Source organism: Centruroides vittatus, unplaced genomic scaffold, assembly GCF_030686945.1.
Source record: "Centruroides vittatus isolate TY-2023 unplaced genomic scaffold, ASM3068694v2 contig_749, whole genome shotgun sequence".
Lineage (NCBI taxonomy): Eukaryota > Metazoa > Arthropoda > Arachnida > Scorpiones > Buthidae > Centruroides > Centruroides vittatus.
Window position 1 is genome coordinate 34,634 of NW_027122485.1, and position 16,724 is coordinate 51,357.

Genomic DNA, 16,724 nt, shown 5'->3' on the forward strand with positions numbered 1-16,724 from the left:
TCTCAGTCCACAGTTGCTGCAAATGGTCCTCTATTCGGCCAAATCACTAGACTGTCCAACTAGGCAATCCCAATGTTCAATCGGAACCAGGCAGGCCAGGAAGGTGCGGAATGTGACAAAGGCAGTCCTGTGACATCTTTTCTGTGTGTGGTCAAGCATTGTCTTATTGTAAAATGGATCTTGGCATCCTGCAGCCGAATGTGTTGCCTGTCATTGCAAGGTTCCTACTAATTGCTGGGCTGTCATGGTCCCTTGGATCACTACTAGAGGTGACTGACTGTCGTATGTGATGGCACACCAGTTGTGGAGGCAGTGTCCCAGTTCAAAGCATAAGCATGATTGAGGAGTTTAGCATGGGCCTACCAGACACGAACACGACTGGTATCAGTGCCCAAAAGGAATCTGCAATCGTCACTATAGACGACCCTGTTTCGTTCAATCTCGTCGGGAGTTGTGGCCAATCCCGTCGGGAGCGATACCAGAAGTAACGGTGGATGGTGTCACTAGTAGCATACGTTTGTTTTGTTTTATTAGCGAGATTGCGGCCGAAATTTTCAACGTAAACGTCGGACGTTTAGCGTCGCCTTCCTGTAAGCCAGGGGTGTCCAACCTTTTTGTTCCTATGGGTCACATTGGAAGAAGTCATGGAGTTTTGGGCCACAAGCAAATTATATATACTTGTGGCCCAATCCTTAAATATACAAGTATTTTTAAGGATTAACATGTCTGTCTAGATTATAGTAATAAGTATTAAAACTTTTTCACGTAAAAGGATATTTTAAAAAAATTACTTCTACAGACACTTTCAATTTATACTTAGAAATAGACAAATTCATATATTATAAAGGAGACAGACAAAAATTTATTTGAAAAAACAAATACTTTTTTATTTGGGTCTCTAATAAAAAAATGAAGAAACACCATTTTAAAATGCATTTTTATTCAACTAATATATTTATAAAATATAGCCCAAAATAGCCAATGCACCAAATGATATTTTTTTACCCCAAACTAAAAAAAGAGTAGCCAAATTTGACACAAAGAAGCCAAATCTTGCAACGCTGGAAGGAATACTAAATACAGCTGGAGTTGGGACTCAAAGGATTATAGACCCAAATGCCAAACCCAAAAGGAAAGGACAAAAGATAAAGAAGTGAGTAAGATTGGAAAATTAAGGGTCAATATTTGCATAACAGAAGGTCTTTTGGCTTTTCTCTCCTTCCCCAAATTTGGGTCTATAATTATTTGAATCACAACTCCAACTTTATTTAGTATTCCTTCCTCATTCACACATTTCCAAGTATTTGAAAATATTTACTTTCCACTCAAAAATAAAATATCTATTAAAGTTTACGGCTTTCTGAAACTTTTTTTTTTTTGAGTTTATGCCGTTGAAATAAATAAATAATGAAATAGTTTGTCTGTTTTGTTTACACGTTTACTGGGCCGCGGGTTGGACACCTCTGCTGTAAGCCTAGAACTTTGACAAAGGCGTTTGGAACGTCAGTGGAATCATGCTCGACGTTGCAAACGCCATTGTCAAATTTCTAGGCTTACAGGAATGCGGCTCTAAACGTCCGACGTTTACGTATTCGCGTTGAAAACTTCAGCCGCAACCTCACTAATAAGTTATGGCAACGCAACACTTGTGCGATCTGCCTAGGGGGTATGCCTTCCGGAAAGTGATTTTAAGGATAACTGGCACCTATTCAGGCGTTAGAGACGTGGAAAACTCCACGTGGCCAGCCTGTCCAGGCGAGGCGCGAACCCACGACCAAACTGTTCAGGGAGATGGAACCGCTTGGCCACTGGTGGGCCAGCGTCATACATAAATGTCCACAGCGATAGAAAATGCGATAATGCCCTCTGCTATCATTACGTAATGAGCCATAATGCTATAACTCGAATCATTTCTATATCTGTATGCCAAGTTTCTGCTGCGCTAATTTTTGCGGCAATTAGTGTAATTATTATTTTTAGGTTTAATTTATTTAGTTTTTATAGTTATTTTAATGATTTTTACTTATTTATTGTTATTTAGTTATTTTTTCTTACATTTTTAAATCCGTAATTACAATATTTTTAATTAATTGCAACTCAGTTATCTTTTGCGACGTAATTGTAGAAATTGTTTGTGTTTTTTCGCACAAAAGGTAATAAAATTTAAATTTATTTTAATTTTTTTAGTAATTTCATTAATTTTTGTTTTATAAATTTACCCGTTTTTTACAATTATTTTTAAATTTTAAGATTCATTGAACTATAGGGCTATTTAGTATTGTTTAATAGATAATACGTAAAATAAATATACAAAACTTTAAAACTAATTTCATGGAAAATTACATCATTGAATACAGGTACTCCTCACTTTACGACCGAGTTCCGTTCCGACGACTACGTCGTTAAGTGAATTGGTCGATAAGCGAGGAGCTTGCACCGAGAACATAGGATCGTTGTAAAATTATACAAATTATGCAACAAACTTCAAATTTATTCATAAAAAGACTATTATAGTACGCTATTAGCTATTATAGTACTATAAGACAATTATAGTACGCGCAAGCCTATTATATTACGCTTAGTGCGCATGTCACCATTCGCCACTGATCGACACTCAAGCTGAGAAAGGGGATTCCCCGAATTGCAGGTCGAAACTCGATTGGTCGTAAGTGCGAGTGGTCGTTAAGCAGATAGGTCGTAAAGTGAGGAGTACCTGTAGTTTAATAAAACAAGAATTTCTAAGATCTGTTTTATGCAATTTTACACTCAGAATTAATCATTCTTCCAATGATTTTACACACACTTAAAATAAATGGATTGAGTTTGATTTTGATTGAATAAATTAAAGATTTTATTTTACTGATCATTTCCTATTGAGTACAATGGTTCTATGCATAACAATCGCTTTTGCTCGTGTAGAAGATATTATCTTGCAAAATTTAATAATATATAAGCAAAATGCAGAAGTACACAATAAAAAAGTAAACGATGGTTTGTATTTCAAAAAAAACCAATCTACTCTTGATTTGTACACATTGTCGGACACTTTGTTAATTTACAAAAAAAAAACAATATCTTTATTCGCTTAGCTACAAGGTTCGTTTATACAAGATCCCAACGTGTAAGCGGTGGTATTACAAGGTCCAGAATATGTAATATAAAACGATTAATATTACTAAGGGTCCTAACCTATCTTAAAACTACTTACATACTATGAGAATGGAAGAAAGAGAGAATATAGATACAGAAAAGGATGAAGGTGGGAATACCCGGGATTTTCGCTATGATGGCTTCGTGATGCTGAGCGGGGTTACTGATGCCTCTTATCCTTAGTTTCGGTAGACTCCTCTCGTTCACTTGGACGATAATCCACTCAGAATTTGTCCAGCAAGATTGTCAGTTCGTCAGGAAGTCCCCTATCCACTATAACACTAGGTCTTCTCCGTCTCGACCTCACTCGTCGAGCTTCGATCTCTGACCTCTCTAGTTCCAACACACCACACATGCTCCCCGACCTTTCTCGTCGAGAGCCCAGATCCTTCTCTCTTTCTTTCTTCTTTTCCTCTCCTCTCTGATTTTTTATTACTTTGTTTTTCTAACAAAGTTGTTTTTCATCAGAGGCATCACTCCCATCGGATGGTAAAGTAATTAGACAGTAAAGTGATTAAGAAGGAAGTCTTTGTCAACAGGAAAGGGAGAGAAACAAAGAAAATCTTAAATCTAAATAAAATATAAAAATTTATAAAATACAAAATGTACATTCATATGGCTAACGGCCACATACGTCCCCCCCTTTTTAAAGGATCAACACCGTAATGTAATTTTCGGTAGTTTATCCTGTTACCATGTAAATTGTATTTATGGTGGGGGTTATTATCACTCCTGGCCGGTTGATCATCGTCCGGGATGCCTCTTTCGTCACTACCTATAAAACTGGGAGTCCAGTCTGGTATCGCGTTCGCTTGGTGTCTCCACGTTCTGATATATTCACCTTGATCTTCCTCCTCAAAATTCTCCATTCCCTCGTATGCTTGTTTCTTTCTTTGACCATGTGTTCTCGTTTTCACTACGTCTCTAAATATTGGGGAGAAACATGGTTTTAACCGGTCGACGTGCACTATCCATTTTTTACTTGCTTTGTTGTCCCCAAGCTCCACTGTAACAGGTCCTAATACCCGCGTTATCCGGTAAGGGCCTAAGTATCTGGGGGAGAACTTCCCTGAACCTCGCCTCTTACCCTTACGCAACAACCATACACGTTGACCTTTTTTCCATTCACTGTTCCGCCTACCCTCATTTATCCGACCTCTTTTCTTATAATTTCGTTTCCTCCCCAAGTCATACGCAGCACTCCTTAATATATCTAACTTATTGACAAATTCAGGGCCTCGACCCGTCTTACGTCCATACCTCGCGTTCTCTTCTGGGAATGAATTTTTAGAGGAAGACTCACTCTTACATAATTTGAGTGCTGGGGGCCTGACCTTGCAAACAGGGGTGAAATGATTACATTTGAAAGGGGCTGGACTTATAAATCTCCCTCTATGTTTATTACCTAACCTAGCCATTACTTCGTCGTCCTTATTCGGGTTGTACTTAAAATTTATCCCTTTTTCCATATTTGAGTTCACGCTATCTAATTCCTTACTTCTACCCTGATTATCATTATGGTTTTTCTGTAAATCCCTGCGTTCTGGACAGTTACGGGCAAAATGCCCCACCTCGCCACAGACGTAACATTTCTTATGATTTGCCCCTCTATTTCGCTCCTTAGCCTTTAATAACTCATTTACAATATTGATCAACCTATCTATCTTCTTCTCGAGCTCCATGATCTTTTTGTCGTCCCTGATCCTAACTATCGAATCCATTCTTTCCTCTGTCACTGTGTTAACTGCATACTGTCTGAAACGGCTGTTACATTTTATCTCTATATCCTCTTCTGCCTCAGCTATCTCAAATGCTTCGTCAAGCGATTTCGGGGCTCTTCTCATTACGTTAATTTTAATGCTACTTCTCAATCCTCTCACAAATCGTTCTTTAATTACATTATCACGTAATAGATTCATCTTATCATTACCTTTGGCCGCTCTAACTAATAATGACTTTACCCTTACCGAAAAATCTATGACTGATTCGTTTACCCCTTGCTTCATGCTCAATAGTTGATCCACGACATCCTTATCTGTACCCTCCCTCTTGCTAAAGCATTTTATTAAATCACGTTTAATGTCTCTATATGATTCGGGATGCTGTTCCAAGAGGCATAGGAATGTGGCCAATGGCTCTCCCTTTAATCTAGATTGCAACACAGCTAATTTTACGTCGTCACTCCATCCTGCTAATCTGGCGACATTTTCTACAGTCTGGAAAAACTGTTTTACATCTACGCTATCACTCGGAGACCCGGAAAACATAGGGATCATCCCCAAAAATCCATTTACAGCTAGTGGGTAGTTGGAGTTGGCTCCATCATTAACATTCGAGCTTCCCACTGGATTACTAGTGGCCATAATGATGTATATACTAATATGACAATATCTCGTAACTTAATAAACAATAACTAACAGAAGACAGAATTTACAATTGATCACCCGCTCTACACTTTTACTGTTGGGATCCTGTCGCGGACGCCATTTGTGATAGCCGACAGCGAATGATATACAATGATTGACAAACACACTTTGTTAATTTACAAAAAAAAAACAATATCTTTATTCGCTTAGCTACAAGGTTCGTTTATACAAGATCCCAACGTGTAAGCGGTGGTATTACAAGGTCCAGAATATGTAATATAAAACGATTAATATTACTAAGGGTCCTAACCTATCTTAAAACTACTTACATACTATGAGAATGGAAGAAAGAGAGAATATAGATACAGAAAAGGATGAAGGTGGGAATACCCGGGATTTTCGCTATGATGGCTTCGTGATGCTGAGCGGGGTTACTGATGCCTCTTATCCTTAGTTTCGGTAGACTCCTCTCGTTCACTTGGACGATAATCCACTCAGAATTTGTCCAGCAAGATTGTCAGTTCGTCAGGAAGTCCCCTATCCACTATAACACTAGGTCTTCTCCGTCTCGACCTCACTCGTCGAGCTTCGATCTCTGACCTCTCTAGTTCCAACACACCACACATGCTCCCCGACCTTTCTCGTCGAGAGCCCAGATCCTTCTCTCTTTCTTTCTTCTTTTCCTCTCCTCTCTGATTTTTTATTACTTTGTTTTTCTAACAAAGTTGTTTTTCATCAGAGGCATCACTCCCATCGGATGGTAAAGTAATTAGACAGTAAAGTGATTAAGAAGGAAGTCTTTGTCAACAGGAAAGGGAGAGAAACAAAGAAAATCTTAAATCTAAATAAAATATAAAAATTTATAAAATACAAAATGTACATTCATATGGCTAACGGCCACAAAGTAAACGATGGTTTGTATTTCAAAAAAAACCAATCTACTCTTGATTTGTACACATTGTCGGCTCCAGCCTTACCGTGCCAGCATATTATGCGAGAATTTTCGGTGCGTCCTCGATCTTTCTAATTGTACTGTACATATTCGGGTATCACAATGTTAGTGTATAAATTTTTTATTTTAATAATGAAATTTCTATTACAATAATTTTTTACAAAAAGTATTCAATCTAACTATAATAATAACTTGCAGAATATTTCTTTTTTCCCACTCTGCATCCTCACGGTCGATCGTACGATTCGTTGATCGTATGACATGCATGGGTATGTTTTATCAGTGTTTCTTTTGAAAACAATCACTTTTGAGAAATTAAGAAATCATATAAAAGACAAAGATGTAAATGAAAAACAGAATTTCTTGTGTTTACATTGAGTGCACGAATTTATATATTTGATCAATTCTTCTGTGAAACAGGTCAAAACAGTGGCGTAGCGAACATAACTGGCGCCCGGTGCACTTTAGTGGCGCCCTTTCCCCCTCCAGAAACACATATAGTTTGGGCGCGTTTTTTCTACAGCAAAAATGTACTGAAATGACGTCACGAGCAGCGTTGGCCATTTAGAAACCGGTTTCAGAGGATTAGCTGTAAAGCGCTTCTCGAGCGCTGCACTAAAAAATGCGCCCTTTGTCATGGAGGCCATTTGGGCGCCCCTCTGCGAGTGGCGTAGCGAAGCGGGTGCCCTTGCACCCTCTTCCCTACGCCGCTGGGTCTAAATATTTGTGTCGTTGGTAAGGAGGGTTGGATGCAGTTTCGAAATGCATTTGTTCTTGTCAAGCACTCCTGTTAGTTCAATTAAAGTCGAGAATACCGAATAAAAACTACTGACTGCCTGTAAACAGTATAAAAAAATATTTTATTACAAATTTTCTATAATTATTTAAAACATTATAATATTTGTATATGGTATTTTATATCAAGCAATAAACTGGTTTTGCTTAGACAACTGAGATCTTACCCGAATCAAGAAGTTCTTTTTCACGAAGAAAAATCCTCCAATGGATATTCCTATGGGCATTCCTCCGAATATCTTCATGAAGCAAACGACCTAACATCAATAATTTGAATTAAAATATAAATGAAACGTAAAATAAAATTTAAAGTATGATATTATACTTTTAACTTATATGTTAACGTCAGAGGAGAGGAGAAATATTTTTCCACAGAGATGAAATTGTCGTATATCTGAAAGAATATTATTAGATTCTCATAAAAAAATAAATGATTTATGTTGATTTTTACTTACGATTGATGTTAAAGTTGATACTCCCCAGCAGACTAATAAACTAAAAATTAATAATATTAACGCAATTATAGCCATATGAAGACGGATGATAGGATTCATTTTAGCAAACAATGTTCCGTACAAAAGAAAGCACGTTTCATATACATAATAAATGTAAATAAGAGGCAAAAGTAGCTCCCACTTTTCGTTCACTTGTTGGAAAAATTCCCATAGTTCTGTAAATTTCTCTATTATATCTTGAAGATAATATTTTGTCGCTTTATTTACGGTTTTTAATTCCAAAGAGATTTTAGCTAATCTTTTCGATACGAGTAGTAGGCCGAGCGTGCTTATGACAAAGACAAAGATGATATGAATAAAATTACCCATAAACCAAATTTGAATAGTGACCAAACATGCAATTTGTCTCATTTTGTACTTTTCTCCACTATCAACATCTGAATGACCAATCAATGGTACTAAAGTGGCAATCGATGACATAAAAAGGACAAGATACAAAAACAAATCCCGTAAATATGGTTCAACTTCATCAAGATATTTTTCTTCCCCTTCATAACTACTGTTGGACATGGAATGTACTTCGATCTTTTTTCTTCTTACAATGCTGAATTGCATCGCAACATACAAAGAACAAGTTAACGGCAAGAATTTAGCATAGAAAGCGTGTTCTTCAAACAAAAGAAATATTCTAGCGCATGGAATATCGAGTACAAGTATTACGGCAATAAATATTACCCCGTACCATAGAAATATTTCGATTATTCTTTCGTAATTTGAGAAAAGAGAGGCGGATATTTTACTCTTTCGACATTTACAAGATTCTATAATTCTCAATCCGAAAATTTCAGATACAGAAATAACAGGATCTAATAGACCAGCAATACAAATATTACTAGGATAAGATTTCCTACGGCTTTCCATATTTTTCTACGAATAATTCGAAAACAATTATAACCATTAAAAAGGCTTTATCAATGGTTTAAAAATTATTCTTAGAAATTTTCATTTTAAAAACTCACCTTGCTCTACAAATTTCGAATGAAAATTTCGTTTAGAAATAAGCTATTAAATAAGCTACGTTAAAAGCTATTAGATCGATAAAGTACGTGAAAAGTATCTCCCAATATTATTTTCTACAATTAATCGTACTAAATGAACTAATAAACGGAAATAACCATCGTCTTACTATTTAATATTTTAAACGTCTAACTTCAATGTAATGCATCGCTTGTATTGGTTTATATTACGTGTATTCTCATCTTTAATTCTTTGTTCTTTCTGTAATGCACGAACGATTTCATTATGAAAATGTCAATATTTACATTTTCAATGTATATAAAATTGGACTATAATGCTCGGGTTCTTTATGATTTATTATTTAAGACAATAAGAATAAATCATAAACAAACTGTCTATATTTTGTAAATGCAGCGATACTTTGATTTAAAGGAGGCGATTCAACGAATCACGATTGTATTTAAGGGACAAAATTTAGGATCCGTATGTCAATCCTGTTAATTTTAAAATGATTTTCATATTAATTAAATTAAATTAACAAGCTTTTTTAATCCAAGACTCGCCGCTATTGCTTAAATAAAATTAGAATATTTTTTCCAACAAATAAGTAAATAGAAATAAGTAAACGAACTTATTTCGATTTATATGGTGTACATGTTTATTACAATCTCACGGACGGCCGGATGGCCGAGTGGCCAAGTCCGAAGCCAAGGCCGCTCTCGGAAACCCGAGATCAAATCCGGACGGGTCGAAAAATCCATAGGAATTTTTCGGCGGGTGGTCTGTCCGGATATGTCGGGCCCCGTCCCTTACCACCCGGCCGCACCATTGTGGGACTGGCCGAACCCATAACGGTCTTGGTAAATAAGGCCCTACGGAGCTTCGGCTTTAGCGGACACCCCTCTCCCGAATTAGTTTGATAATTCGAGGTTTTACTGTAATTTAAAACACTTATTTACAATAAACATTAATGGAATACGATAAAACCTTTCGTATTATAATTGTCAAATATTTTATATCGTTCAGAGTAGTCCAATGATCTGAAAGTCCAAAAATGGTAAATGGTCGTACTTTTCATTTAAAGCTCTGTGCAGATCTGAATTGTCGAACACTGATCTGACATCAAACAATATTGTGACTTCTCACATTTAACTTAATGAACACGTTTCGGTCAGACAAGCTGAGATTTCTGACTTTAGGGATATGCCCTCATCAGTCTCGGACGACATTTTAAAATTGCCAAAACGTATTTATGTAGGCTTAAAGACCGAAATCGCTCATTGAGCGAAAATACGACAACGACGCGTTGTGGCTAATTCAAAACGACCACAAAGCGAAATTCGTGTCGTGGCTTTCATGATATTTGACCACAACGCGTTCTTGTTAGGCTAGGTTACTCGGACAGGTTGAAATTGGTTCGAATGTTTTAGTTAAGGTGCCTGAGGTCAGTGGCGTAGCTAGGGGGTGCGGTAGGTGCGGTCCGCACTGGGCCCCTGGATAGCGATAGACCCATGGGGGCCCCAAAATCACAGGAAAAAAGACCCGAAAAATTTTTCGCGGCAATCAAATCAAAGCAAAATTTCGCATTTGGCTGCTGGGCTCCTATTACACAGGAAAACCATTACGAAAAAAGGACACCCCTGCCGAAAAATTTTTTCGGGGGCCCACAAATGTGGTTCCGCACTGTGCCCGGAGAACCGTAGCTACGGCACTGCCTGAGGTTGATCGCGGACGCGCAGCTCCGCAACACTGTAACAGATTTTCACAAATGATTACATATTGAAAATTAACCAAGTAGCCTAACTAACCTAACCTAACCAGAACGCGTCGTGGTCAAATATCATGAAAGCCACGACACGAATTTCGCTTTGTGGTCGTTTTGAATTAGCCACAACGCGTTGTGGTCGTATTTTCGCTCAATGAGCGATTTCGGTCTTTGAGTCTAACATTTATATGTATTTCAATATTGAACTTGTAAAATTGAAATCAAACTCAATCAGTTTTTGTAGAAAATCATTATGAGATTATTAATTCAAATTAATTATAGAATCACGATTACATAAAATAATCTTAAAAATTCTTGTTTTATTAAATCGTGCACTTATGTAATTTTTCTCAAAATTAAAATAAATACATTATTCAAAATTTTAAATCAGTTGCTATTATGTATTGTTTGTTTAATCAAATTATATTTATTGTAATATGTATTTTTGAATCAATACTTATTCAACATATTATGATTGCGTTTAAATCTAGTTTAAATCTTAACATTGGATAAATAAATATTTAATAATATGAAAAATTTATTTTATATGATGTACTGATTCATAAATCGCAAATTTTAGAGGTCCGTAATTAAGTTATATAAATTTGCTACCTTAATTAATAGTTTTGATTTTAAGAATTTCTGTTTCAGAAGTGTCAATAACCTTGTTATAACTCATAAGTCTCCCATTTTGATTCTTGTAAACTGACGAAGAGGTGGCAGGAAATGAGCATGAAATTTCGACCTATTAATGAGACCTAAATCCGTTTTGCTCTTTTGCTCTGTGATTGATCCATAAATGGGTCGACGTCGAATCCACGGAACGAAAGGAGTGACTTTGATTCTATTTTTGGATCGATATGGACACTTTTCGATATACTCTCTCTACCCATAGCCAATAAACAAACAAATTTATTCATGTTAGTCCGCAACTCCACTAGCGCAAAAACGGCCGTAAAACCCCTCGCCGTAAAAGCTTTTAATCACGTGACCTATTTGCGTTTGGATTGCGGTGGAGGTCCGGCTAGCGAAGCTTTTTACGGCGACAGTACTATTTTTTTTTTTTTTTTTTTTTGTTTAAACTCTTTCCACCCTGTGGACACTAAGAGGGCCTCTTTTTGCAAGCCATTATGGGTTCGGCCAGGCCCACAATGAGGGGACCGGGTGGTGAGGGACGGGGCCCGACATATCCAGACGGACCACCCCCGAGAAATTCCTGGGGATTTTTCGACCCGTCCGGAATTCGAACCCGAGTCCCCCAGAGCGGTAGGCTGTCACCTTGACCGCTCGGCCATCCGGCCTGCGACAGTACTACTACGGTTGTCTACATCAGTGATTCTCAAAGTGGGGGTCGTGAAAAATATTTGGGGGGTCGCTGAAAAATTGATTCTAGATTAATTTTTTTCAAATATTTTATAAATTTACTATGGATTCATGTTTAGAAATAATAGAAATAAAAACTATATAAAATAATTTTTACTTAAATAAATTGCACATATAAATAATAAAAAGAATATAAATATTTAAATACGAGCCTAACCCCCTCCCTCCGGGATGTTTTTCGACACATACTCATTCTTCGGGGGTCCTTTGAAGTTTTTAAGTGCAGAAGGGGGTCGCGGTCCAAAAAGTTTGAGAAACACTGGTCTACATGATATATCGATATAAAGACAATGATTATATTATACGAGTTTTTTCTGTACTATAATTACAAATGTAGTAAAAATAATATCTTTACTTTCATATATTAACTTTTATTATTGTATTATTAAGGTAATAAACAGCATTTATAAGCTTAGCTTTTTTATTATATACTCCTCTAAATGAAGGATTTCCTTTGGCCATCCATATCTCGTGTTTTAGGCATTCATTATTATAATCGGGATACTTCTTGTCGTAGATATATGAATATTTTCGGATGTTTTCGACAAATCTTTCCAGATCTATTTTAGAGTAGCCACGAGAGAACATACACAAAAGGTCGTTTTCCGCCATTTTCGCACGTGTCACAATCAGTGGTGATATTAAGCGGGTTCGCACAGGTTCGGCCGAACCCGTTGTTAAAATTTTCAGTTTTCCGAACCTTGTTAAACACACAGAACATTTCTCAGTGGTTTTGTTTTTTTTTTTAATACATTAAAATAAACGTATTATACTCTGTAATACTACTAAACTAAAGCCTTATACCCCGTTCGCACCGAGCATTTCAATCTAGATTGTGAGCAAGGTCGGGGACTATGTCTTGGTGCGATCTCTCTCGACCGTTTTAATCTCGACCGAAACGAGGTTTAATCGCGATCGATTCAAGAGAGTTCTTGAAACTAGATCCAGTCATAAGAGAGATCCCACAATCTCACGCGCGCGAGATAATACAAGATGGCCGTGGAACACGTGTCGGGCTATGGACAGCGAAAGAAAAAGGATATTGTATTTCGAGAGATAATGACATCTGTCTAATATCAGCAGAGCCATTCGGGGTGAAAAATTTCTCTGCCTAAAAATAAAAGGTCGACAGCACTAATATACTATTGTTACCTGGTCTTCGCCCAGGGCTCGTTACGTTCCAAATACACCACTGATTATTAGATATATCGCAAGAAAAGGTATTGTATTTATTTCTAGCCAAAACTTCCATTTCGTTTGTCGGTGATTGTCAGGGAAAAATTTTCTGCTAGCGAACCCTTTGTTAACTATTTCGAATATCATTACTTGTGACTCACAATGACCTAGATTTCACTGAATTCTGATTGGTGGATGGTACCGTCTTACAACCGTATTCGCGTCGAAAGTTGAACACTGCTCAACTCGCTTTTACGTTGGTTTTACGACCTACTCAGGCGTAAAATATCTTGGTCACGTGATTAAAAGCTTTAAGGCGAGGGGTTTACGGACGTTTTTGCGCTAGCGGAGTCGTGATTAGTGGCCACCCAGAGAGGGGCCAACGAGCTCTGGAACTCACCAAATCAAAAGGAAAACAAATGCTATGTAGTTTTCGAAAAATCTTTTCCTAACTAAAATTAAATTTTTATTTATATTATGTCGTGTATTCTATTTTTATACTACTATATTAATGAATTAGCAGTCACATAAGGTGGGAATTTTATTGAATCTGCATTGAAGATTTTATTATCCGTTGAATTCGGCTTATCCGGGATTAAATTCTGAGTACGCCACTGTGTTACATTATTTATTTATTTATTTAATTTTTACAAATAAATAGAAAAGTCTCGAAGGACAGTTGATATCTACTACCAACATTAGCAAATATTCTTGAAAATAAAGATAACAATTACATAAAATGTAAAAAACATTACATAATACAGTACATTAAAATAAAAAAAACTATAAAATTCCTTCGAAAAGATTTGTTTTCGAGGAACTGCTTTTCTTTGATGTGCTTCGTTAACCGTTTTTGACACAATGATTAAGTGTGGCGATTTCTTGTAACCGTGAACGAATCAAAAGGCGAGATAAAATTAACGAGAACATTTATTAGCTTGCATACATCCGACTTGGATCTTACACAAAAGGCATCTGCTATCGTGAACAATTGACGAAATAAAAGTATACATTTATCAGATAATAAACAATTTACTTTTTGTATATACAACTGACAAGATTATGTTTCAAATTATAAGCAGGCGGTCTTTCGATGGTCGGACATACAAAACACAAATGAACAGATAGCGCCTAACTTATGCGCGGTATACAATAACGAATATGATTAACCTTAACACTCCTCCTTACTCATATTACAGCGTAACTTTTTGAATATTACAGTAATCCCTCAGTTATCGCGGTTAATAGGGACCAGAACCGGCCGCGATAAGTGAAAAACCGCGAAGTAGTGTCACCCTCTCATTTTTAACGCGATCGTCGCGGGCAGCTTCGGATAGAGCTGGGGTAACTGCAGGAGGCGGCGTAGAGGCAGCAGAAGGAGTTTCTGCAGAACGTTTTCGGCACACAAGGAACATCGTGATGGGGAGTTGTGACCGTTGTTTTTTCTTCTGAGCAAAGATGCCCTTGTACAACGCCATTACACCGTCAATACGGTTACTGAATTCTACGGCTCTGACCATGTTGTCGTCGATTTCTTGGGCCAATCAGCTAACGAGATTCGTCTAGGAAGAAACATCTAGGCCAATCAGCTTGCGAGATTCCCGAGTCGGGAGGGATATCAAATGGCGGGATGCTAGCCAGCCAATCAGAGACGTGGATTTTGAATTGTGTGGGCACTCCCTGCCTTCTGCTAGCGTGCGAGCAACTTTCGCGCCATAATTCCTCAATTTTGAGTTTTTGATGAATATTTTTGAACAATCCGCGATATACTGAGGCCGCGATAAATGAAACGCGAAGTAGCGAGGGATTACTGTATACGATTCAAAGGCTTTGTTAGTATGTCAGCAAGCTGGTCTACGCTTTTAATATGTTTCAATTCAACAGTCATGCCAATGTGCTGCTAAATAAATTTTCTCTGAATCTCAATATGCTTTTTACCCTTGGTTATCTTTCCTTGGTGAGCGTTTTTAAGCATGTGAATTGCTGACTGATTGTCGACAAGTAACGGGGTGGTTTCATCATTCTTTAATAATCTCAGTTCAATTCCTATTCTTCGTACCCAGCAGATATCGTCGATAGATGAAACTGCTGCACGGTACTGGGCTTCAGCGGTTGAGTTCGCCACGAGATGCTGCTTTCTTGAATTACAATTGGACCTCCTCTCATGATAAGAACCCTACTCGTAGAATGTAGACTATTAGCGTCTCCTCCGTAATCCGCATCTGTATATGCTATCAATTTCGGATCTCGGTTAAAAAATATTCCAAAATGTGTAGTTCCTCTTAGATACTGAAAAATTCTTTTAACAGGCAAAACTTTACCGATTCCTCTGTGACGGATAATAAACGTGTTTGCAATAAACATTTCATTTCAGGTAAATGTACATAATTGGTCTTGTTTTTGGTATTATTTTTTATAAATTGAGATTGCGTTACCTTGTAATTCGTATAGGGGAGAGTAGGAAACTGTGAGATGCTTTTCTTAATTCACGTTTTAATCCGGTTGTTTCACGATTATTTTATTCCTGAGAAAAATAATGGATGCCCTGTAGAAAACATTAGTGGGTCAGTCAAATATTATATACCATCCATCTTTGAGAAAATTTTTCGTGGTCATAAAATCCTCTGTTCCCTTCAGAATGAATATGGTGACACACACAATTAACTTTTAATTTAAAGGTTACAAATAAAATGTAGGATTTTACTTAATATTTAAACAAACTGAAGTAAAAGGTGAAATGAAAAGATAAATTTCTTACCTTGATATCTCTTTCATACCTGGACTTAATGTTTTAAAGCCAAATTACAGAAGAAAAAAATTAGTTAAATAGAACAATAAAGTTTATTAAGAAAATAATATGCATTTACATTTTCTCAGACTGTTATGTCATAAACGAACATATTAGAATGAATTACAAGGGCTAATGATGGAAATACTTCTTGTAAAGTTACTTTCTTGTTTTAAATTTTGCTGTCTCACTGCTTCCCATTTTTCTCTACTTGTAAACACAAAAGTGTATGTGTATGTGAGCAAAACTTATTGTGAAACTATTTTTTATTTAAAGGAAAACCAGCAAAGCTGTGTGATTTAGAATCTCCAGATTGGGCCCCAACTATAAACATGGGAGAAAGTAGCAGATCAAAGGAAGCAAGAGCAAGACAAGAACGATATGAACGTGCTACGAAAAGAAGAAAAAGTACACAGCTGTGAAAAAGTGCATCAAACTGAAGTTTCTTCCAATGAAGAAGTTTCAGAAAGCGTTGTAAATTTAAAATCAGCTTCAGATTTGTGCGATAATGGAAAGAGTACTATTTACGTGCAAACTGAGAACGAAAAAGGAGGTATTATACCGCTTTCAAGGTGTCTTGAGTCCAAAAATGTAAAAATTTTGGTGGTTGTTTCTTGACCGATTTCCATATTTTTCCTCTGTTATATACAACACCGGGGAAGTACTCAGGGCTGTCCATAAATTAGGTCCGTATTTTTCTTGAAAATTTTACCCCCTCCTTCATTGTCCTAGTTTGTCCAAGTTTCCGTAAGTTGTCCGTAGTTTGTCCTCCCCTCTTTGGACGTCCAACAAAACCAGTGGCGTTGCGAGGGGTATGATACACCTGTCATCCCCGGGCGCCACTCGCAGAGGGGCGCCCAAATGGTCTCCAAGACAA